A 24,729-nucleotide genomic window follows, 5' to 3' on the forward strand; every position below is an offset into this window, starting at 1 on the left:
TGACATTGGTACTAATATTAGCAGTGAAATTTAAAAAGAACTCATTTTTATTTAAATTACTTAAAAAACTATTGAGGGTGTGCGGTCCGCCGGACCAAATAAAAACAATGTCATCAATGAAACGTTGCCAGAGGACCAGGTCCACCCTAAGTCGCCCCTCGGGGTAGATAATGGTCTCTTCCCACCTACCCACATACAGGTTGGCATAACTGGGCGCGAACCTGGTCCCCATAGCAGTACCCCACTGCTGGGAGTAGTAGTCCTTCCCGTATATAAAATAATTGTGCGTTAAAATAAATTGCATAGATTCGTATAAAAATTCAATCTGTTCATTGGGAATAGTAGACAACTTGTTTAAAAAATATTTAGCAGCATTGCACCCTTTGTTGTGGTCTATAGTTGTGTATAATGAGGTGATATCCAGTGTACCAAGTATATAGTGGTCTTGCCACTGGATATTTTGTAGCAATTTTAAAATATGGGCGCTGTCCTTCAGGTAGGCTGGTAACATTGATACAATCCTCTGTAGGTGACAGTCAACATATTTTGACAAATTAGCAGTTAGACACTGAATACCAGATATAATTGGTCTGCCCGGTGGATTAGTCTGATCTTTGTGTATTTTCGGGGCTGTCGAGGTGGGAAATTCACCAAAAAGAAAAAAACAATAAATGAGTTATCAACTAACTCCCAAAAGATCTTTAACCTAAGCAAACATATCCTTGACCCTGATGAAATGTCCCTATTACAAAAAGGTTTAAAATATGCCCCAGCCAGTCAATTTAACAAATTTGATGCCTATATTGGTATTAAGCTCTTTATGAGGAAACTTGCTATTAAAAAATATTACATAAAAAATCCTATCATTAGGAACCCTGAAGAAGCACCACCTAACCTATATGTGCATACAGATCTTAGGAACAAATCCAAGTTCCACCCCACCAATGAATACTCCGAACAGATGGAAGCATTCCAAAAGAATGTAACGGAGGACATTCGGCAATTGAATGATAAGAAATGCCAAAGATATAAATATAATTTAACTATGAAAGAAAAAAAGGCCATTCAATCGCTACAGCAAAATAAAAAATTAGTTATACGCCCGGCCGATAAAGGTGGGGGAATTGTTATTTTAGACCAGGAAGCATATAATTTAGAGGCTATGCGCCTCCTTAATGATCAAATAACATATAAAAAACTTAGTAAAGATCCTACAGAGGAGTATATTAAAGATCTGAAAGATTTAACTAATAAAGGGTTTAATATAGGGCTGTTAAATAAACACGAATATGACTTCATCAATAACTCTACACCTAGACTGGCTGTTTTCTACTACTTACCGAAAATACACAAAGATCAGACTAATCCACCGGGCAGACCAATTATATCTGGTATTCAGTGTCTAACTGCTAATTTGTCAAAATATGTTGACTGTCACCTACAGAGGATTGTATCAATGTTACCAGCCTACCTGAAGGACAGCGCCCATATTTTAAAATTGCTACAAAATATCCAGTGGCAAGACCACTATATACTTGGTACACTGGATATCACCTCATTATACACAACTATAGACCACAACAAAGGGTGCAATGCTGCTAAATATTTTTTAAACAAGTTGTCTACTATTCCCAATGAACAGATTGAATTTTTATACGAATCTATGCAATTTATTTTAACGCACAATTATTTTATATACGGGAAGGACTACTACTCCCAGCAGTGGGGTACTGCTATGGGGACCAGGTTCGCGCCCAGTTATGCCAACCTGTATGTGGGTAGGTGGGAAGAGACCATTATCTACCCCGAGGGGCGACTTAGGGCGGACCTGGTCCTCTGGCAACGTTTCATTGATGACATTGTTTTTATTTGGTCCGGCGGACCGCACACCCTCAATAGTTTTTTAAGTAATTTAAATAAAAATGAGTTCTTTTTAAATTTCACTGCTAATATTAGTACCAATGTCATCAATTTTTTAGACTTGCAAATTTTTATTGATAATGGCGCCATCCAGACTCGCACGTTTTTTAAACCAACAGACACAAACAGTTTTATCCCCCTAGACAGTTGCCATCTCCCGATATGGTTGCTTAACATTCCTAAAAGTCAGTTTATGCGAATTTACCGCAATTGTTCAAGAACTGAAGATTTTCACTCTGAAGCCGAGATCATGACAAAAACATTTTTACAAAAAGGGTATAAAAAAGATTTATTGGGGACGTCCAAAGACAGTGTTCTTGCAAAACCACGTCTGGATTTGATTAATTTCACCGGAAAACAGAAGATAAAAAACGAATCCATCCCTATAATCACTCAATATAACACCAACTCTTATTTATTACGAAAAATAGTAAACAGACACTGGCACCTTTTAAAAGATGACAAGATTATTGGTGACAAAATATCTGATGGTCCCAGGTTTATATATAAAAAAGCTGCCAACCTGGGAAATATGGTTGCTCCAACTATCCAGAATAAACCCCCTTGTGTTCATAATTCTTCTTCTTTTTTTCACAGTTCATTAAAAGGTTTTTTTTCCGTGCCGCAAGTGTAGCATGTGCAAACAAATTATGACACACAAAACTGATAGTATAATCAAAGGGGACCTCAAATATAAGATAAATGACTTTATCACCTGCTCCACAACAGGAGTAATCTATACTATTAAATATCCATGCCACAAAATGTATGTGGGGCGCACAAAAAGGCCCCTAAAAGTTAGGATTAATGAGCACATACGGAACATCAAAAATAACTTTATTGGTCATCCATTGTCCAAGCATTTTATTGAAATACATGGAGGAATGGTCCAAGCAATGGAGGCTTTTGGCATTGAAAGAGTATATCCACATTGGAGAGGGGGTAATTATATAAAATCTATGTCTAGGACTGAAAGTAAATGGATTTTTCTATTGGACACACTGATCCCTAGAGGACTCAACTGTGGTGTTGAGCTGTTCGGCTTTTATTAGTAAATGAGATCGCGGAGGCTATAAAAGGAACTTCAACCCGGGCAAGGACCAGCCCTGAGGAAGAAAACAGTTGTTTTTGAAACGCGTTGGTTTGTTTTTGGTCCTTACCGCGATCCGTACCTAATCCAGCGGTCACGTGGGGCGGTCACCTGGTTCACACGTCACGCAGGTCCTGTATGCGCCGCTCACACCGGTCACACGTTGTAGCGTCGCCGACCACAGACGGTGCATCTCCGCCCCCTGCTGGACTTCCACACTCGGAGTTGCTGTTACCGGCCGGAACAGCCCTCCGGGATTAACACCCTCTGAAGACTTCTCACCGCATCATCTTGCCTTCTCGGAAAATCGACAGAGGCAACAGATCAGCTGTTTCAACTCCCAAAAGGTATTATTTATGACTTGTTTCTAGTTCATTGAATGTGTTACTAGTGCCAAAGGCAGCAGAGCATTTCCCTATAGCCTTTTGTATATATTGAGTCTACCATGGACCCTGTGGCCTGAATACCATTCCACACTAGAAAATACATTGTGTGAAGCCATCACACCTACTCAGTTCTAGTGCTCTTGGACATTTTTGGGTTTACCAGCGCGAATTTTATCTATTTATTTTTAATGTTATTTATTAACTATTTTGTGTCACATAACTCTGGTTTAACAGAATAAAAATTTGAAAATTGCAAAATTTTCCAAATTATAGCCAAATTTCTATTTTTTTCACAAATAAAGGCAAAAATTATCGACCTAAATTTACCACTAACATGAAGCCCAATATGTCACGAAAAAACAGTCTCAGAACCGCTAGGATCCGTTGAAGCATTCCTGAGTTATTACCTCATAAGTGGATACTGGTCAGAATTGCAAAAAATGGCCAGGTCATTAAGGTCAAAATAGGCTGGGTCATGAAGGGGGTTAACAGGGATAAATGCAAGATTCTACATCTGGGGGAAAAAACCTATAGAATGGGAGGAATAGAACTAAGCAACAGCACATGTGAAAAAGACTTGGGTATACTAATAGATCACGGACTGCACATGAGTCTACAGTGTGATGCAGCAGCAAATAAGGCAAACATAGTTCTAGGATGTATTAAGAGAGGCATAGAGTCTAAATTACGTGAAGTAATTATCCCCCTCTACTCCTCCTTGGCCAGGCCTCATCCTGAATACTGTGTCCAGTTCAGGGCACCACATTTTAAAAAAAGACACTGAAAAACTGGAGCAAGTTCAGAGAAGAGCTACCAGGATGGTGAGCGGACTGCAAAGTATGTCTTACGAGGAACAGTTGCATGATCTGGGAATGTTTAGTAAAAAAAAGACTAAGAGGAGAATTAATAGCTGTCTACAAATATCTGAAGGGATGTCAGTGTAGAGGGATCATCATTATTCTCATTTGCACATGGAAACAAGAGAAGCAATGGAATGAAACTGAAGGGGAGTTTAGATATGTAGAAAAAACTTTGACAGTGAGCGTGACCGAAGAGTGGAACAGGATTCCACGAGAGGTGGTGAATTCTCCTTCAATGGAAGTCTTTTAACAGAGGCTGGACAGACGACTGTCTGAGATGGTTTAGTGAATCCTGCATTGAACAGGGGTTTGGACATGATATCCCTTGAGGTCCCTTCCAACTCTAACATGCTATGATATGACTGATCCTTTTTTCCCCCGGGAAAATAAATGGTTAAACAGGGTTTGCTAATTCCTATAGGATGTCGGCAAGAAACAGATTCTAATTTCAATTCAGTGCTGATGTAAATGGCTATGAAAAGTTGCATAATTTTGCAACTTTTGGCGTTCATGTCATTTTTGCAGCGCTCCAACAAAATGGGCTGAGCTGGAGTGAGACGGATGAGTGGCGTCAAATTCATGATGAGAGGGGGCGTTCGCTATTCCTCAAATCTTACTTCAGCAGGGACTATAATAGGATCTGTGGACACGTGCACACAGAGATGTATGTCATTTGTACGATGCTCCTGATTCATAGAGAGACATACACCTCTTCAGGAATCAGGAGCTCCTGACTCCAGCACGCCTCCTCAAGACAAGTGAGAACAACGCTGGTGTGAAGGAAGCCCCGGTTCCTCCCACGTCACCAATCCGTGATGTCACTATACAGGCACAGCTCTCCGGCCCCCCTTTGTCTCTCAGGTCAATAAGGGAACTGCACCTGGAACAAATGACCGCCGGTGAGACTGCTGTTGTGTATCCGCTTTTTGGGCTCCCCTGGTGGTTGCTGGTGGTACTGGTGACTTGTTTGCACTTTGCTTCTTCTGTTCACCTGCTTCCATCAGTGTTTGGGAGTTTCCTATTTAGCCTTGCTCTCCAGTCATTTCCTTGCCGGTCATCATTGTAACCAGAGCCTTCGGTTGCATGTTCCTGCTACTAGTCTGCTGATCAGCTAAGTGGACTTTGTCCTTTTGTTTTGTACCTTTTGTCCAGTTTGCAGTTTTTTGTAATTCGCTGTAGCTGGAAGCTCTTGCGGGCTGAAATTGCCACTCCTGTGTCATGAGTTGACACAGGAGTCTTAAAGTAATTTCAGGATGGTTTTTGAAAGGGTTTTCAGTTGACCGTGAAGTCCTCTTTTGTATCCTTCTGCTATCTAGTAAGTGGACCTCTCTTTGCTAAATCTACTTTCATACTGTGTATGTCTTTTCCTCTTAATTCACCGTTATTACATGTGGGGGGCTGCTATCATCTTTTGGGGTATTTCCCTAGAGGTAAGCCATGTCTGTTTCTTCCTCTACCAGGCGTAGTTAGTCCTCCGGCTGGCGCGTGGCATATAGGAAGCCGTAGGTATGCTCCCTGGCTACTGTTAGTTGTGTGGTAGATTTAGCTCATGGTCAACTCGAGTTTCCATCACCCGAGAGCTCGTTCATTACTTATGTGTTTTTTACGTTCCCTTGCCATTGGGAACCATGACAGTATGACCGGCCCACAAAGTGTTAATTGTTTGGGCTGAAGCAGGAGAAAAAGAAGTGTTGAAGGGAATTTTTTTTTTTTCTTTCCCTCAGAGTTTTGCTGCCTAGCCCTTAATTGCTGTCTAGCTGCTTCTTACCTCCTCTTAACCCTTGAATGGCTCTGACCTTAGCTGTTTAACATGGATGTCCAGAGTTTGGCTGCAGGTTTAAATAATCTTGCTACGAAGGTTCAAAATTTACAAGATTTTGTTATACATGCTCCTATTTCTGAACCTAAAATCCCTACACCAGAGGTGTTTTCCGGAGATAGATCTCGGTTTTTGAATTTCAAATATAATTGTAAATTATTCCTTTCTCTCAGACCTCACTCCTCAGGAGATCCTGTCCAGCAGGTTAAGATTGTAATCTCTTTGCTGCGAGGTGACCCTCAAAATTGGGCATTTTCATTGGCACCAGGGGATCCTGCGTTGCTCAATGTGGATGCGTTTTTCCTGGCTTTAGGGTTGCTTTATGAGGAACCTAATTTGGAGATTCAAGCTGAAAAAGCTTTGATAGCCCTATCTCAAGGGCAAGATGAAGCGGAGATATACTGCCAACAATTTCGTAGGTGGTCTGTGCTTACTCAGTGGAATGAGTGCGCCTTAGCGGCAAATTTCAGAGAGGGCCTTTCTGATGCCGTTAAAGATGTTATGGTCGGGTTCCCTGCGCCTACAGGTCTGAATGAGTCCATGACAATGGCAATTCAGATTGATCGGCGTTTGCGGCAGCGCAAACCCGTGCACCATTTGGCGGTATCTTCTGAAGAGACGCCAGAGAAAATGCAATGTGACAGAGTTATGTCCAGAAGCGAGCGGCAGAATTATAGGCGTAAAAATGGGTTATGCTTCTATTGTGGTGATTCTGCTCATGTTATATCGGCATGCTCTAAGCGTACTAGGAAGGTTGACAAGTCCATTTCAATTGGCACTTTACAGTCCAAATTTATTTTGTCTGTAACCTTGATTTGTTCATTATCAGTTATTACCGTGGATGCCTATGTGGACTCGGGCGCCGCTCTGAGTCTTATGGACTGGTCCATTGCCAGGCACTGTGGGTTTGATTTGGAGCCTCTGGAGGTCCCTATACCTCTGAAGGGTATTGATTCTACACCTTTGGCTTGTAATAAACCACAGTTCTGGACGCAAGTGACTATGCGTATGACTCCAGACCATCAGGAGGTGATTCGCTTCCTTGTGTTGTACAATTTACATGATGTTTTGGTGCTTGGATTGCCATGGTTGCAGTCTCATAGCCCAGTCCTTGACTGGAAGGCTATGTCTGTGTTGGGCTGGGGATGTCGGGGGGCTCATGGGGACACTCCTATGGTGTCCATTTCGTCATCTATTCCATCTGAGATTCCGGCATTTTTGTCTGATTATCGTGATATTTTTGAAGAGCCTAAGATTGGTTCACTCCCTCCTCACAGGGATTGTGATTGCGCCATAGATCTGATTCCTGGCAGTAAATTTCCAAAGGGTCGTTTGTTTAACCTATCTGTACCTGAACATGCTGCTATGCGCGAGTATATTAAGGAGTCCCTGGAAAAGGGACATATTCGTCCTTCTTCATCACCTTTAGGAGCCGGTTTTTTCTTTGTCTCTAAAAAGGATGGCTCTCTGAGGCCTTGTATTGATTATCGTCTCCTGAATAAAATTACAGTCAAATATCAGTATCCGTTGCCTTTGCTGACTGATTTGTTCGCTCGCATAAGGGGGGCTAAGTGGTTCTCTAAGATTGATCTTCGTGGGGCGTATAATTTGGTGCGAATTAAGCAGGGGGATGAGTGGAAGACCGCATTTAATACGCCTGAGGGCCATTTTGAGTATTTGGTAATGCCTTTCGGCCTTTTTAATGCACCTTCTGTCTTTCAGTCCTTAATGCATGATATTTTCTGGGAATATTTGGATAAATTTATGATTGTGTACTTGGATGATATTTTGATTTTTTCTGATGACTGGGAGTCTCATGTTCAGCAGGTCAGGAGGGTTTTTCAGGTTTTGCGGGAGAATTCTTTGTGTGTAAAGGGTTCAAAGTGTGTTTTTGGGGTTCAAAAAATTTCATTTTTGGGGTATATTTTTTCCCCTTCTTCTATTGAGATGGACCCTGTCAAGGTTCGGGCTATTTACGACTGGACGCAGCCTACTTCTCTGAAGAGTCTCCAGAAATTCTTGGGCTTTGCTAATTTTTATCGTCGATTTATAGCTGGTTTTTCTGGCGTTGCTAAACCTCTGACGGATTTGACTAAAAAGGGTGCTGATGTTGCCAATTGGTCCCCTGCTGCCGTGGAGGCCTTTCGGGAGCTTAAGCGCCGCTTTTTGTCTGCCCCTGTGTTGCGCCAGCCTGATGTTTCTCTTCCCTTTCAGGTTGAGGTCGATGCTTCCGAGATCGGAGCGGGGGCGGTTTTGTCGCAGAAAAGTTCCGACTGCTCAGTGATGAGACCTTGTGCGTTCTTTTCACGAAAATTTTCGGCCGCCGAGCGAAACTATGATGTTGGTAATCGGGAGCTTTTGGCCATGAAGTGGGCATTTGAGGAGTGGCGTCATTGGCTTGAGGGTGCCAGACATCAGGTGGTAGTTTTGACTGATCACAAGAATTTAATTTATTTGGAGTCTGCCAGGCGCCTGAATCCTAGACAGGCACGTTGGTCGTTGTTCTTTTCCCGGTTTAATTTTGTGGTCTCGTACTTACCGGGTTCTAGGAATGTGAAAGCAGATGCTCTTTCTAGGAGTTTTGAGCCTGACTCTCCTGGGAATTCTGAACCTGCTGGTGTCCTTAAGGATGGAGTGGTTTTGTCTGCTGTCTCTCCAGATTTGCGACGTGCTTTGCAAGAATTTCAGGCGGATAGACCTGATCGTTGTCCGTCTGGTAGACTGTTTGTTCCTGACAAGTGGACCACTAGAGTCATCTCGGAAGTTCATTCTTCTACTCTGGCAGGTCATCCGGGAATTTTTGGCACCAGAGATTTGGTGGCTAGATCCTTCTGGTGGCCTTCCCTGTCTCGAGATGTGCGTGTTTTTGTGCAGTCTTGCGATGTGTGTGCTCGGGCCAAGCCTTGTTGTTCTAGGGCTAGTGGGTTGTTGTTGCCCTTGCCTATTCCGAAGAGGCCTTGGACGCACATCTCTATGGACTTTATCTCGGATCTCCCTGTTTCTCAGAGGATGTCTGTCATCTGGGTGGTGTGTGACCGTTTTTCTAAAATGGTTCATTTGGTGCCATTGCCTAAGTTGCCTTCCTCATCTGAGTTGGTCCCTCTGTTTTTTCAAAATGTGGTTCGCTTGCATGGTATTCCGGAAAACATCGTTTCTGACAGGGGTACCCAGTTCGTGTCTAGATTTTGGCGGGCAGTCTGTGCCAGGTTGGGCATTGATTTGTCCTTTTCGTCTGCATTCCATCCTCAGACCAATGGCCAGACGGAGCGAACTAATCAAACTTTGGAGACTTATTTGAGGTGTTTTGTGTCTGCGGATCAGGATGATTGGGTTGCCTTTCTGCCGTTGGCGGAGTTTGCTCTTAATAATCGGGCTAGTTCTGCCACTTTGGTTTCTCCTTTCTTTTGCAATTCAGGGTTTCATCCGCGTTTTTCATCTGGTCAGGTTGAATCTTCGGATTGTCCTGGAGTGGATGCGGTGGTGGATCGGTTGCATCGGATTTGGGGACAAGTGGTGGATAATTTGGAATTGTCCCAGGAGAGGACTCAGCAGTTTGCTAACCGTCGTCGTCGTGTTGGTCCCCACCTTCGCGTTGGGGACTTGGTGTGGTTGTCTTCCCATTTTGTCCCTATGAGAGTTTCTTCTCCCAAATTTAAGCCTCGGTTCATCGGTCCTTATAGGATTTTGGAGATTCTTAACCCTGTTTCCTTTCGTTTGGACCTCCCGGCATCTTTCGCTATCCATAATGTGTTCCATCGGTCGTTGTTGCGGAGATATGAGGTACCGGTGGTTCCTTCTGCTGAACCTCCTGCTCCTGTGCTGGTGGAGGGTGAATTGGAGTACGTCGTGGAGAAGATCTTGGACTCCCGTATTTCCAGACGGAGACTTCAATATCTGGTTAAATGGAAAGGCTATGGTCAGGAAGATAATTCTTGGGTAACTGCCTCTGATGTTCATGCCTCAGATTTGGTTCGTGCCTTTCATAGGGCTCATCCAGATCGCCCTGGCGGTTCTTGTGAGGGTTCGGTGCCCTTTCCTTAAGGGGAGGGTACTGTTGTGTATCCGCTTTTTGGGCTCCCCTGGTGGTTGCTGGTGGTACTGGTGACTTGTTTGCACTTTGCTTCTTCTGTTCACCTGCTTCCATCAGTGTTTGGGAGTTTCCTATTTAGCCTTGCTCTCCAGTCATTTCCTTGCCGGTCATCATTGTAACCAGAGCCTTCGGTTGCATGTTCCTGCTACTAGTCTGCTGATCAGCTAAGTGGACTTTGTCCTTTTGTTTTGTACCTTTTGTCCAGTTTGCAGTTTTTTGTAATTCGCTGTAGCTGGAAGCTCTTGCGGGCTGAAATTGCCACTCCTGTGTCATGAGTTGACACAGGAGTCTTAAAGTAATTTCAGGATGGTTTTTGAAAGGGTTTTCAGTTGACCGTGAAGTCCTCTTTTGTATCCTTCTGCTATCTAGTAAGTGGACCTCTCTTTGCTAAATCTACTTTCATACTGTGTATGTCTTTTCCTCTTAATTCACCGTTATTACATGTGGGGGGCTGCTATCATCTTTTGGGGTATTTCCCTAGAGGTAAGCCAGGTCTGTTTCTTCCTCTACCAGGCGTAGTTAGTCCTCCGGCTGGCGCGTGGCATATAGGAAGCCGTAGGTATGCTCCCTGGCTACTGTTAGTTGTGTGGTAGATTTAGCTCACGGTCAACTCGAGTTTCCATCACCCGAGAGCTCGTTCGTTACTTATGTGTTTTTTACGTTCCCTTGCCATTGGGAACCATGACAGACTGCCCTGTTACCCATGCTGGGTATTCTAAGATTCGCAATCAGAGTAAAATGATCAACCCAAAATTAATTTATGGTTTAATTTTCTTAAGGGCGCCGTAAGTATCTTGTGTTATGTGTTGTGTTAGGTTGTGGTTCCGCAATACATGAAAGAAACATACCAATTGTGATCCCTCTCCATGTCTTTCTCCACCCCTTCCCTCTTCTTTGGGGAGCACCTCTTGGACTATGGCAGCAGCTTCCTACAAAGATGCAAAATGACAAAATACATTAATATATACACATACATACACAAATACACACACAGACATACATTCACACACACACATACACACACAGACATACATACACAAACAGACACACATACACACACAGACACACACCCACACACAGACACACCCACACACACACAAGACAGCGAGGGAGCAAGAGAGCAAAAATATGTTAAAAACATATTTACCTCAGTGCGCTGCCGATGGGGAGGAGGGCTCCCAGAAGAAGACATGTCTGCTCTGGTACGGCTTGGCTGGCTGGGCTCTGTGGCAGGAGAGCTGGCTGGGCTCTGTGGCAGGAGAGCTGGCTGGGCTCTGTGGCAGGTTATAGCTGGCAGGCCTCTGTGGCAGGAGAGCTGGCTGGGCTCTGTGGCAGGTTTGTAGCTGGCTCCGCTCTCTGGCTCCTTTGTTCTTCTGTCTTGGCAGGGTGTGTCTCTCTTGTGGTCTCTCTGGCTGGCAGTATGGCTGGAAATGGGTGAAGGCCTCAATGGCATTGCTTTATATATGTGTCCTGGGGGTAGGCCCATAGTTTCTGAGCATGCTCAGTGTAAAAAGCCAGATCAGGCCGCCGGATCCGCCATTTTCCGGATCCGGCGCTATCTGGCGTCCATAGACATGCATTGCAGCGAAAAGCCGGAAAGGCCAGATCCGGCCCTTCCGGCTTTTTCGCTGCAGACAAAAAACGTTACAGTAGACTTTTTTCCAGACGCCGGAATCGATTGTACTCCGGATCCGGCATCAAACCGGAAGGAATGCTGGGCCATCTGGTGCAATCCGACGCTAATGCAAGTCAATGGGGGGAAAACCGGATCTGGCGTACAATCGATTCCGGTTTTTCTCAGAAGAGCCGGATTTAGCCTGAAACAAAAAACCTGATGTGTGAAAGCAGCCTAATTTTACTAATTATGTAGTGTATATAATTAGTCCACATACCAAAACCCAGACTTTATAGGAAGCTGGACAATCTGTAAAATTTGAAAGAAGGTTAAAAAATAAAAAAAAATAACCATAAAAGTCCAAATAAATCAGAACTTGTGAATCAAAAATTGTATTTTATTGACAATCAGGTGATAACAAAAAATGGATAACAAACCAATAACCATAAAAACAAGGGGGCATACTCAGGATAAAAATAGGAGTAAATCAATTGTATGTAGTTATTAGAATATATACTAATACCAGAATTTTTATATGGTTCTATATGTACATCAAAATAAAGTGCTAGAGCATAGTCACATCATCTAGAGGAAATTTAAATACACATAATTATGAGAACATTTGCAGAAATATTTTCCCCTATATATAGGTCTGAGATCTATGTAAAGTGCAAGTGCATAAACACACAGGTATCCTATGCGAATGCAAGATTTATCAAAAATGTGCTAGTGCAGGGTCATGAATACAATCTCAGATATTGTAAATGGCTTGAATCCACCATATCACATCATGGTGCTGACAGTATATATTCACACATATATATGCAGACAACAAACTTATTCAATACCCATCATTATAATGAACATGTCATAATATACATTATATATATATGTATATATATACAGTCGTGCTCAAAAGTTTACATACCCCGGCAGAATTTATGTTTTCTTGACCTTTTTTTTAGAGAATATGAATGATAACATCAAAACTTTTCTACACTCATGGTTAGTGGTTGGATGAAGCAATGTATTGTCAAACTACTGTGTTTTCTCTTTTTAAATCATAATGACAAACCAAAACATAAAAATGACCCTGATCAAAGGTTCACATAGCCTGGTGATTTTGACCTGATAACATGCACAGAAGTTGACACAAGTGGGCTTGAATGGCTACTAAAGGTAACATTCTCACCTGTGACCTGTTTGCTTGTAATCAGTGTATGTGCATAAAAGCTGAGTGAGTTTCTGGGATCCAGACAGACTCTTGCATCTTTCATCCAGCCACTGATGTTTCTGGATTGTGAGTCATGGGGAAAGCCAAAGAATTGTCAATGGATCTATGGGTAAAGGTAGATGAACTGTATAAAACAGAAAAGGGATACAAAAAGATATCCAAGGAATTGATGAGTTCAAACTGTGATTAACAAATGGAAAATCCGGGGCTCTGCAAAAACAAAACCACAGTCAGGTAGATGCCTTTTTTCTCTGTTTGTTTTTGGGTTTTTCCAATAAACACAAAAGAAATACATGTGTATAACAAAATATATGTAATTGCAATAATTTTCTGGGAGAAATACTTCATTTTCTGGAACAATTTCAAGGGTGTCAGCACTTTTGGTCATGACTGTATTAGAATAATTTAGTATAAAAACTTTGTAACAAACATATATACATGGGCTGAAGAACTCAATAATGTATAGGAAAATATTCTATTGTTATGGAAGACAGACACATCTATAAAACCATAGTGCCAATCAACAATAAGGCGTTGATAAACCTGAAAAATAATGTTATAGAAATTGGAAAAATTCAGCTACTCTACAATTTCTTACCTTTTGTGTACCTGAAAAATGTAATAAGTACATTATGTATTTCTATTTTTTACTAGTTTATCACAGATCAGCTACTTAGTGCTGGCTATCTGTAAATTGTAAAGTGCCCCGGGAGACAGTTACAAGTCCTGCCCTACTGTCAGCATCTTTTCCTTGATTTGAATGTTTCGCTCCTACTGCATGCAGTTTAGATTGTAAGCTTCTCTGGGTGTCATGTGTACATAATGGTTTTATTGTGAACTGATACATAATCTATTACCACAGTATAAATAAATGATATTTAGAATATCAAGCGGCTGGAAACTCTCTCTGACCATGATCCTGTAAGATGTCGGAGGTTTGGTTACATTGTAACAAAAACAATGCCCTGCAGTTACTAAGACCCTTGCCGGACCTCGCATAGTCACATTTCCTACAGCCTCTGCTCCAAGACTGCTATCACTTAATTACTTATTGAGTCATCTGTAAGACTTAGAGTGATGGAGAAATGACATGTCACAAGACAGCAATCATTGAATGTTTTGTTTGACCCTTTTAGTGACTTATGCCCCATAGCGCTGTATAGACATGAAGAACAGCAGGGGACAGAAAGTAGGCATCTATTAATGTTCTAGTTCTCCACAACACGCTCTCAGACACAACTATAAGAAAGTCTATTTGTATCTAATGTACTAAGTCTCAGATACGTGTCTTAAAAAGTAATATAATCCAAAGCCAATCTAAATCGTTAGTCTACAGCTGGCCACAGAGACACAATTTTGCCTACTAGATAAAATTGATAAATTGATATATGTATATATTAATTACAAGGGCATGTTCACACTTTTGCATTTTGCACTATTTTGTGCAATCAAAATAAGTGTCCATATATTTTAATGAGATTTATAAAAAGGATAATTTTTTTTACACTTGTAATACTCAGCGTGACAGTCAATGATAGTACAAAACCCAAAAAATGCAGAAGCTGCACAAAAGAATGCAATGTATCAACCTGACCTCTAAGTCTGCAACATGGCAGACATGCAACTGTGCATTCTTCTACAATCTGACTTTTCAAAATTAAAATAATAAAAGTAATGGCCAATCTGTAGATAATTGCTGTTAAATAGTTGCTGGTTTAGACAACCCATAGTGATATGACTTTCTTACAACATGCTGAGCATAGCTCTTCATCCTGGAAAACTGCGGGAGTCCAAAGAAATCAATTGGCCAACATTGATTTCAAAGAGTGCCCCTACGATTAGAGCTGATTGCATGGGCTCTCAGCACTGCCATGGTCAGCTTTATTCCAGAAGGTCAGCAATCTCAGAAAGGATTACCTAATTAGGGTGAAAAAAAACAAACATGTCCAATAATCTACCTAAGGGCTCCTTCCCACTTGCGAGAAATACGGCCGAGTCTCGCAGGTTAAAACCCAGCTCTGGCGCCGGCACTCCGGAGTGGAGCATGGAACCGCACAGCAATACATGGAGCCGCACGCTCCGCTCCGGAGTGCCGGCGCCAGAGCTGGGTTTTAACCTGCGAGACTCGGCCGTATTTCTCGCAAGTGAGAAGGAGCCCTTACTGATGGGATAGATTAACTCATACTTAAACAAATATTACCGATATTTGACCATGTGTAAGTCACAGTGCTGTAAACACTAGTGGAATCAGAGAGAAAGCAAGATGAAAACTGCAATGGTGGAAGATGAGAGCGGTGAGGAAGGTGATGGGTTTGTGACTGAAGATTACCCCAAGAAAAATGTATCTTTGTACCGTATTAGCCAGTAGATAGAAGCATTTTAAAATTTGAGAGTCCTCATTACTGTACCTTTTAATGGCTAACTGAAAAGATGGTAATTACTTTGCATTTGATAACAACATGCAGGTACGTCTCACAAAATTAGAATATCATCAAAAACTTAATTTACTTCAGCTCTTCAATACAAAAATTGAAACTCATATTATATAGAGTCATTACAAACAAAGTGATCTATTTCAAGTGTTTATTTCTGTTAATGTTGATGATTATGGCTTACAGCCAATTAAAACCCAAAAGTCATTATCTCAGTAAATTAGAATACTTTATAACATCAGTTTGAAAAATTGTTTTAAAATCTGAAATGTTGGCCTACTGAAATATATGTTCAGTAAATGCACTCAATGCTTGATCGGGGCTTTTTTTTGCATCAAGTACTGCATCAGTGCGGTGTTGCATGGAGGCGATCAGCCTGTGGCATTGCTGAGGTGTTATGGAAGCCCAGGTTGCTTTGATAGCAGCCTTCAGCTCATCTGCATTGTTGGGTCTGGTGTCTCTTATCTTCCTCTTGACAATACCCCATAGATTCTCTATGGGGTTAAGGTCAGGTGAGTTTGCTGGCCAATCAAGCACAGTGATACTGTTGTTTTTATACCAAATATTGGTATTTTTGGCAGAGAGGACAGGTGCCAAGTCCTGCTGGAGAATGACATTTCCATCTCCAAAAAGCTTGTCAGCAGAGGGAAGCATGAAGTGCTCTAAAATTTTCTGGTAGATGGCTGCTCTGACTTTGGTCTTGATAAAACACAGTGGACCTACACAAGCAGATGACATGGCTCCCAAACTATCACTGATTGTGGAAACTTCATACTAGACCTCAAGCAGCTTGGATTGTGTGCCTCACCACTCTTCCTTCAGACTCTGGGACCTTGACTTCCAAATGAAATGCAAAATTTACTTTCATCTGAAGTCAACACCTTGGACCACCGAGCAACAGTCTAGTTCTTTTTCTCCTTGGCCTAGATAAGTTGCTTTTGGCATTGCCTATTGGTCATGAATGGCTTGACACAAGGAATGCGACACTTGTAGCCCATGTCCTGGATACGTCAGTGTGTGGTGGCTCCTGAAGCAATGACTCCAGCAGCAGTCCACTCCTTGTGAATCTCCCCAAAATTTTTGAATGGCCTTTTCTTAATAATTCTTTCGAGGCTGCAATTTTCCCGGTTGCTTGTTCACCTTTTTTCTACCTCACTTTTTTCTTCCACTCAACTTTCCATTAATATGCTTGGATACAGCACTATGTGAACAGCCAGCTTCTTCAGCAATGACCTTTGTGGCCTACCTTCCTTGTGGAGTGTGTCAATGACTGTCTTCTGGACATCTGTCAAGTCAGCAGTCTTCCTCATGATTGTAGAGCCTACTGAAACAGACCAAGGGACCATTTTAAATGCTTTGGAAGCCTTTGCATGTTTTTTTTGTTAATTATTCTAATTAATTTACTGAGATAATGACTTTTGGGTTTTCATTGGATGCAAGCCATAATCATCAACATTAACAGAAATAAACACTTGAAATAGATCACTCTGTTTGTAAAGACTCTATATAATTTGAGTTTCACTTTTTGTATTGAAAAACTGAAATAAATTAACTTTTTGATGATATTCTAACTTTGTGAAAAGCACCTGTATATTTATAGGACTGGCACAGCATTTGGAAACCAAAGGGTACCACAATATCCAAATCTTTACATGGCCAAGGCTGAAATTGACTTTTTGTCCTCTTGTCCCATAAAGCCTCTGGTCTACTACGGTTAATTTGACGATATTTTAATCACCTGGAAGGAGTCTGATTAACAACTTAAGATGTTCCATGAACACTTTAAACAGTTTCATCCCACAATCAACTTAACACTCAACTACTCCTGTACTGAAATCAACTTTTTTATAACAAGACATTTCGACCCATTCTGAGTCTTAATCATCAAGTTTTTAGAGGTAGAAGAGCATTATGTCGCAATTGGTGATAGTGGAGGGGGATAGTTTCCCTGTTCGATTTACAGAAAAATTGCTGGATAGTCGTTGGAGTAGGGATTGTAGCATGACCTGCTGGTCATGTGCAGTTTAACAGTGGCACTCAGGCGTCTTACTGATGGTGCTGGCCAGTGACTTATTAAGAACCGGGATGAGTGAAAACGTCTTGTTATTATCCATAGTCACTTTGCACTATAATTGACCCACTCCCATTTGTTTTCCCATTGCTCACGGACTTGAATAAAAACCTTTTTTGCAACATAAACTCAAGAGTGTGTGGTGAATTTTGAACTACTGATTGGATGCTGTCAGATTTATGTGTTACTTGGGCTGGGATCGTATTGCAATCCTCGGACTGGCGTCTGCACTTCTGACTTGAGTGTGACAGCATGTATTTCTAGACAGCTGTCACTCAGGTCAGGAGAGCAGATGGCCAGTCCGAGGATTATGGGAGGGAGAATGGGTGAATATACATTAAGCATTTACATATCTGACTCAATAAATTTGTCTGGCGCTTAGAGCAATACAAGGGGCCACGTACAGTACTAAAAGTTACATATCCTGAAAGGACTGCCTGAGCCATATTTCAGGATACTATTAGTAGGGTACACAAAAATCTCCAGAAAAGAGAAAAAAAAAATAGATCTACCAGTATTTTTGGAGCTCTGATCATAGCATCACGGATATGAAATTGCTGGTGCTGAAAGGTAACTTTAAATCTCAGAGAGACAGAAGAATCTGGGAACACAAACTTATAATGAGCCCCCCCACCCCCCTTCCCTGGGCCAGACCTCAATTAGGGGACAATAAAACTTGTCCTTGTGTATGAACTCCACTAATATTTACTACCACAACTGTTTCTCCGCGTCCAACACTAATAGTTCTGCTTCACATCACTTGTATTATTTACTGCACTATTCCCATGTCCTTTTGTGTATAAATATGTGACTGTTCAGATTTGTGTTATACTATGTCTGATGAAGATACCTCAGTAGTCTGAAAAACTTGTTATTTGTTACCATCTTTTCAGTCAGCCACGAGAAGGTATGTTGAGTGAGGACTCTCAAATTTTAATAATTTTCAGTATTACCCCAAGCACTATCTATGAAAAATTATTGCATATAGTTAGAATATATTGTACACTTATTTTCAGCACTGCATCAAAAATACAACTCTTTGCAGCCCGTTGACTGCAGTAATGCTATAAACCTAAATTAAATGATTAAAACACTCTAATTTATGAGATACATTAAAAAACAAAAATCTTGGTCACTCACAGAGATCCCCATAACAGAAAAAGTACAGTTTCTTTGTCATCTAAGTGGTTAATCCATTAAAAACCTTTTAGCCACATGTAAGGGAGGTGTGCTGATATCTGTATCGGCTTTGCTCTTCTTCTTGGCTTTCCTTTACATTTTATAATGGACAAGAACATGACCAGTGTATGGTATCAGCCTATTAGTTCTCATATTAGTTTTCTAATTAGATTACCAACCTTGTGCTTTGAATAGTAACTAACCAAGAAAAATCTTTCAGTGATGTAACGCTAAGTGGCTGTATTATTTTTAGCTGAGCATCAATATGCATTACACTTACTTGCAGTCCTTTGGTAAATATACATTTATAAGAACCGCATATACACTCACCGGCCACTTTATTAGGTACACCATGCTAGTAACGGGTTGGACCCCCTTTTGCCTTCAGAACTGCCTCAATTCTTCGTGGCATAGATTCAACAAGGTGCTGGAAGCATTCCTCAGAGATTTTGGTCCATATTGACATGATGGCATCACACAGTTGCCGCAGATTTGTCGGCTGCACATCCCAAAAATGCTCCATACAAGGCAGGATGGATCCATGCTTTCATGTTGTTTACGCCAAATTCTGACCCTACCATCCGAATGTCGCAGCAGAAATCGAGACTCATCAGACCAAGCAACGTTTTTCCAATCTTCTACTGTCCAATTTCGATGAGCTTGTACAAATTGTCGCCTCAGTTTCCTGTTCTTAGCTGAAAGGAGTGGTACCCGGTGTGGTCTTCTGCTGCTGTAGCCCATCTGCCTCAAAGTTCGACGCACTGTGCATTCAGAGATGCTCTTAGGCCTACCTTGATTGTAACGGGTGGCGATTTGAGTCACTGTTGCCTTTCTATCAGCTCGAACCAGTCTGCCCATTCTCCTCTGACCTCTGGCATCAACAAGGCATTTCCGCCCACAGAACTGCCGCTCACTGGATTTTTTTTCTTTTTCAGACCATTCTCTGTAAACCCTAGAGATGGTTGTGCGTGAAAATCCCAGTAGATCAGCAGTTTCTGAAATACTCAGACCAGCCCTTCTGGCACCAACAACCATGCCACGTTCAAAGGCACTCAAATCACCTTTCTTCCCCATACTGATGCTCGGTTTGAACTGCAGGAGATTGTCTTGACCATGTCTACATGCCTAAATGCACTGAGTTGCCGCCATGTGATTGGCTGATTAGAAATTAAGTGTTAACAAGAAGTTGGACGGTGTACCTAATAAAGTGGCCAGTGAGTGTACATCAGTCAAAACAAAAAATATGTCTAATATTGTATAGGTCTACTATGTGGCAACAAAACAAATTGGAGCCATTAAAACAAGAAGTTGTCCTGTGATATCAGGCATCAAGACCCTTTCAAGTTTTATGTGTGCCATGTTCATTAAATTATTCCTTTAAGAGGTTTTCCCCTATTTTGAAAGTTTAAGCAAAACTGCCTAAACTCCCTAAACTCACCTTCTTTCCTGGTGCATCCTCCTCACTTGCTACTAATACACTGCAGTCATCAAGTGACATTGTTTATGTCTCAAACTGCAATAGATACAGTAAGCTACCAGACACATAGTTGATGGGAGATGTGTATCACAGAGGTGATTGTCATCTGTGATGTATTCCTGTAGTATTGCTCTAGTGAACATAGCACTAAAAGTCGTGTTTGGTGCATCTGGGTCAGGTTTTATGGAAAGCCTGAGAGATGGGTGGGTCTGGCTGTCCACATACCATACCTCTGGGTGTGGTTAACATGTTAAGATGGAGTCCATTGTTTTGATATGAAATAGAAAAAGAGATGCGGCACTTACCTAGTTGTGATGAAGTCAGAAGTCCTTTATTTTACTATCCATCGGTTAAAGACACGACCGTTTCACGCAGATGGCGCTTCCACAGGTCCAGGTCACTTGGAACCGTGGAAGCACTGTCTGCACGAAACTGCCATCGTCCATTCCCCTCTCCCCGCACCCTCGCCCTCACCTGCCACCTCCTAAAAATATTTTAATCTGATGGATGGTAAAATGAAGGACTTCTGACTTCATCACAACTGGGTGAGTGCCGCATCTCTTTTTCTATTTCATATCGATGCACCACTTGTTTCACGATGCCGAGCACCATGCTCCAATAGCTGGATACCGCCGCCGATAGACGGATACACTGATCATATCCCCTGCATACTGGTATTGCCATTTTACCTAGTGCCATTCATTCTGTTTTCTTCTAAGAATTGGAGTCCATTGTTTGACACATAGTCTGTGTGTGGAGGGAGAAGGCCTAGTGTCTCCAGACTAAGCCAGTATACTGGATTCTATCCAGTCTGTGTGGCCAGGACTGGCTCTCAAGAGACTTTATCAAAAGAACGGTTTACCTAGTTTTGCTTGTACTGAAGGATGTTTATTTTTTCCTCTGCTTATGGCTGGTTTATGAAGCATAAACCAGCATGGACATTTAAATGAAGACTTTTCCTGTTTTGCCTCCTCCGGCGCATTCCCACAACACATAAACAAAATTTTGTAATATGGCAGGAGGCCTTAGCCTGAAAGGAGGCTTCTGCTTTTATAGAGAATGCCCTCACCATGAAGTGGTGTGCTTGGTCTTCATCATTGTTTAGGTGTGTGTCATCTGTCAAAGTAACAGCCACATGGATGTCAGGACTCCAGGTTTTCCAGCAGAACCTTGCCCAGAACATCACACTGCTTCCACATGCTTGCCATTACCATAGCTCAAACAAACCCAGTGGTCTCCATAAAATGTGATTCATTACATCAGGCCACTTTCTTGCATTGCTTTATATTCCAGTTCTGATGCTTATATTCCAATTATAGACACTGTCAGCTATGGACAGAGCTCAGCATGGTTACTTTTACCATGTCTTGTTACACAGCCACATATACAACAAGCTAACATGCACTGTGTGCTTTGAAACTTTTCTATTATACTTTTCTATTATAGCCAACATTAACTTTTCATCATTTGTACTATAGTAGCTCTTCTACAGGTTAGTCTAAGCTACCCATGCACATAAGTGAGCCATAGCATGTCATAATGTTGTCACTGGTACACCAGATGTCCCTTCTTGGAAATTTTCAGTAAGTTCTAACTACTGCATACTGGGAAGACCCCACAAGATATGCTATATTATTATTATAACGCCATTTATTCCATGACGCTTTACATGTGAAAAGGGTATATTGTACATAATAAAAACAAGTAATCTTAAACCATAAAAGTCACGACTGGAACAGGAGAGAGGACCCTGCCCGCGAGGACTCACACACTTCAAGAGTATGGGAGATACTTTGATCAAGTTGTCAAGCCATCACTATGAGGGCTTGTTAACATTATGCTTTTATTTTTCTGCTGACAACTTGTTATCTTCCACCACTAACTGTTAATTTGTTGCCTGATATATCCCACTCATTGAGTGTTCTACTATACATGACAACGTTTGCACATACATTCTTCAACACTGAAATTGCAACACCAAGTAGGAAAAGTCCTGGAATTGTGGAAAACAAAGCATTGATAGTCACGCAGTAGCGAAGCTACCAGGGGAGAAAGAAAAAAAATCAGAAAAAAGAGAAATGTACACATGAACCAGAAATAGTAAAAAAGTACAAATTTCATTAGTAAAGAAAATAAACAATACCAGACAAGGTTTAAAAGTGGGAAACCACAGAGTGGCACCAAACACCCACCATATATCAAGTAGAGGATGTACATAATAGCTTATAAACTAAAAAGAACTTTCCAAGGTAGTCTATACAAAAATGAAAGTCATGTAGTCATGACATTCACAATGGAAAGTACAGAAAATCCAAAAAACAGACGTTCAATAGAGTACAAGCATTACCGCTTGTGAGTTATGGTGCCAGCCCCTAATGCATGTTTTGGCTACTGCCTTCTTCTGGGGGTGGCATCACACCAACAATAGCAATGTTATATAGTTTATAGCGGACCAGTCAGTGACCTTGTAACAAAGGGAAGTTTATTTACAACAATTCTGTATGGCCGATTGTATTCAAGTGTATCCGGTACTTGATATTCATATCAAAGGGATGGATTATATGGCTGTGTGGGGAGTGGGGTTTACACAGACACCCAATTACATACTCAAATGGCGTCACCAAAATGTGTCATATTGAATGTTTGGGGAGTGTTACCTACACTGAAACCCTATTGCGTGGGTGTTACCAAAACACCCATCCACATGGCCCATACATGAGTGAACCGCCCCTATATCAGATTAAAAAAAGATCCTCCATTCGCAACATCCCTATATTATATCCCAAATCTATATTGCAATCTGGTGTGCCTCGTTATAATGGCACATGCCGCTTCGGCGAGTGAGGTAGAGGGCATCCCAGATCGCATCAAGACCAGCGGTCGGGCCGCGAGTCAGACCACACAAGTGGATGCGGGCCGAATCACATGACCGGAGCACCGGGCTGAAAGACACGGCCCATAATGCTCCCAAAATCCCACTTATGGCGCGTGTGCACAGTGGCAGAAGAGAGTGCGGTTGTTCTCGGCCCCACGCTCTGAGGGGCCCATCCAGAACTACGCTACTTTTAACTGTATCGGCGTGCGCAGCGCCTCGAGACAGTTAAAATCTCCAGCAGAACATGGAAACATAATCTACCTGCACTGTCATGTAGCCACTATGGGGCCCATGAGCGGGGGGGGGCCCAGTGCCAGCACCAGTCCCCCACCTGTCATCCCAAGTTCAACTGAGTCTGCATCCTGGATGCGGATACAGTTGAAACCAATGATGAAAGAGGGAGTGTCAGCTGTCGATGACGTCCCCCCTATATGGCGTGCACTGTACTGATTTGTTGGGGAGCTCAGAATGCTTGCTAGAGATGGGAGCAGCTTTGGGGAATGAGGAGGAGAGGTGATTATTGTATTTTTTTATGGATAGTGCATTATGCTGAATGGAGGCCTATTGGCAGTGCACTGTACTATATAAAGGCCCATGGAGAGTATATTATACTATATAGAGGCCTATGGGAAGTGCATTATCTAATATATAAAGCTGAATGTGTGTATGTATGTATGTGTGTGTGTATGTCCGGGATTGGCATCTGCACCGTCGCAGCTACAGCCACAAAATTTTGCACAGTCATACGACTGGACCCTGAGAGCGTCATAGGCTATGTTGTGAGGTGAAATTTTAACCCCGCGCGTTCCAATTCACCAAACAATTTTGCCCCTATCTACATAATGGGGAAAAAGTGAAAGGAAAAGTATTGGAGGCAAATTGACAGCTGCCAGATGTGAACAAGGGGGGACTTAAAGAATGAGAGCGATGGCGCCAAAGAGTATATACCGTATAGTTGCTAAGGTGGGGCCCCGACATGGGATACTCACCACACACGGGGATATGAACACACACACAAAATGCGCCACACACTACCATGTGCTTGAACACATATATCATCCTCAGCACAACACACAGCCTTAAAACACAGACAAGTCTGGTATTATACTTCAAAAATAAAAATCTGATTAATAAGCAGACAAACTACAAGAGCAACAAATGTACCATATAGGAAATATGGCAGCTGTCAGTCACATGACCTGTCTATTATGTGTATGTGTGAGCTAATATATACTGCCAGGGGGCAGAGCTTCCTGTTGGCTGAGGATTTATCAGGCTGCCAATTTAGCTTACAAATACTGAGGTAAAGATACTGACCAAATAACGTGTGAACGCGGTCTAATACAGGAGGAGATGACATACAGATATATACTATATACAGGGGAGATGACACACAGGTATATACTATGTACAGGAGGAGATGACATACAGGTATATACTATATACAGGAGAAGATGACACACACACATATATACTATATACAGGGGAGATGACACACAGGTATATACTATATACAGGAGGAAATTACACACTGGTATATACTATATACAGGGGAGATGACATACAGGTACATACTATATACAAGGGAAATGACACACAGGTATATACTATATACAGGGGAGATGACACACAGGTATATACTATATACAGTGGAGATGACACACAGGTATATACTATATAC

This window comes from Ranitomeya variabilis, chromosome 1, assembly GCF_051348905.1.
Source record: "Ranitomeya variabilis isolate aRanVar5 chromosome 1, aRanVar5.hap1, whole genome shotgun sequence".
In the NCBI taxonomy this organism is placed as follows: domain Eukaryota; kingdom Metazoa; phylum Chordata; class Amphibia; order Anura; family Dendrobatidae; genus Ranitomeya; species Ranitomeya variabilis.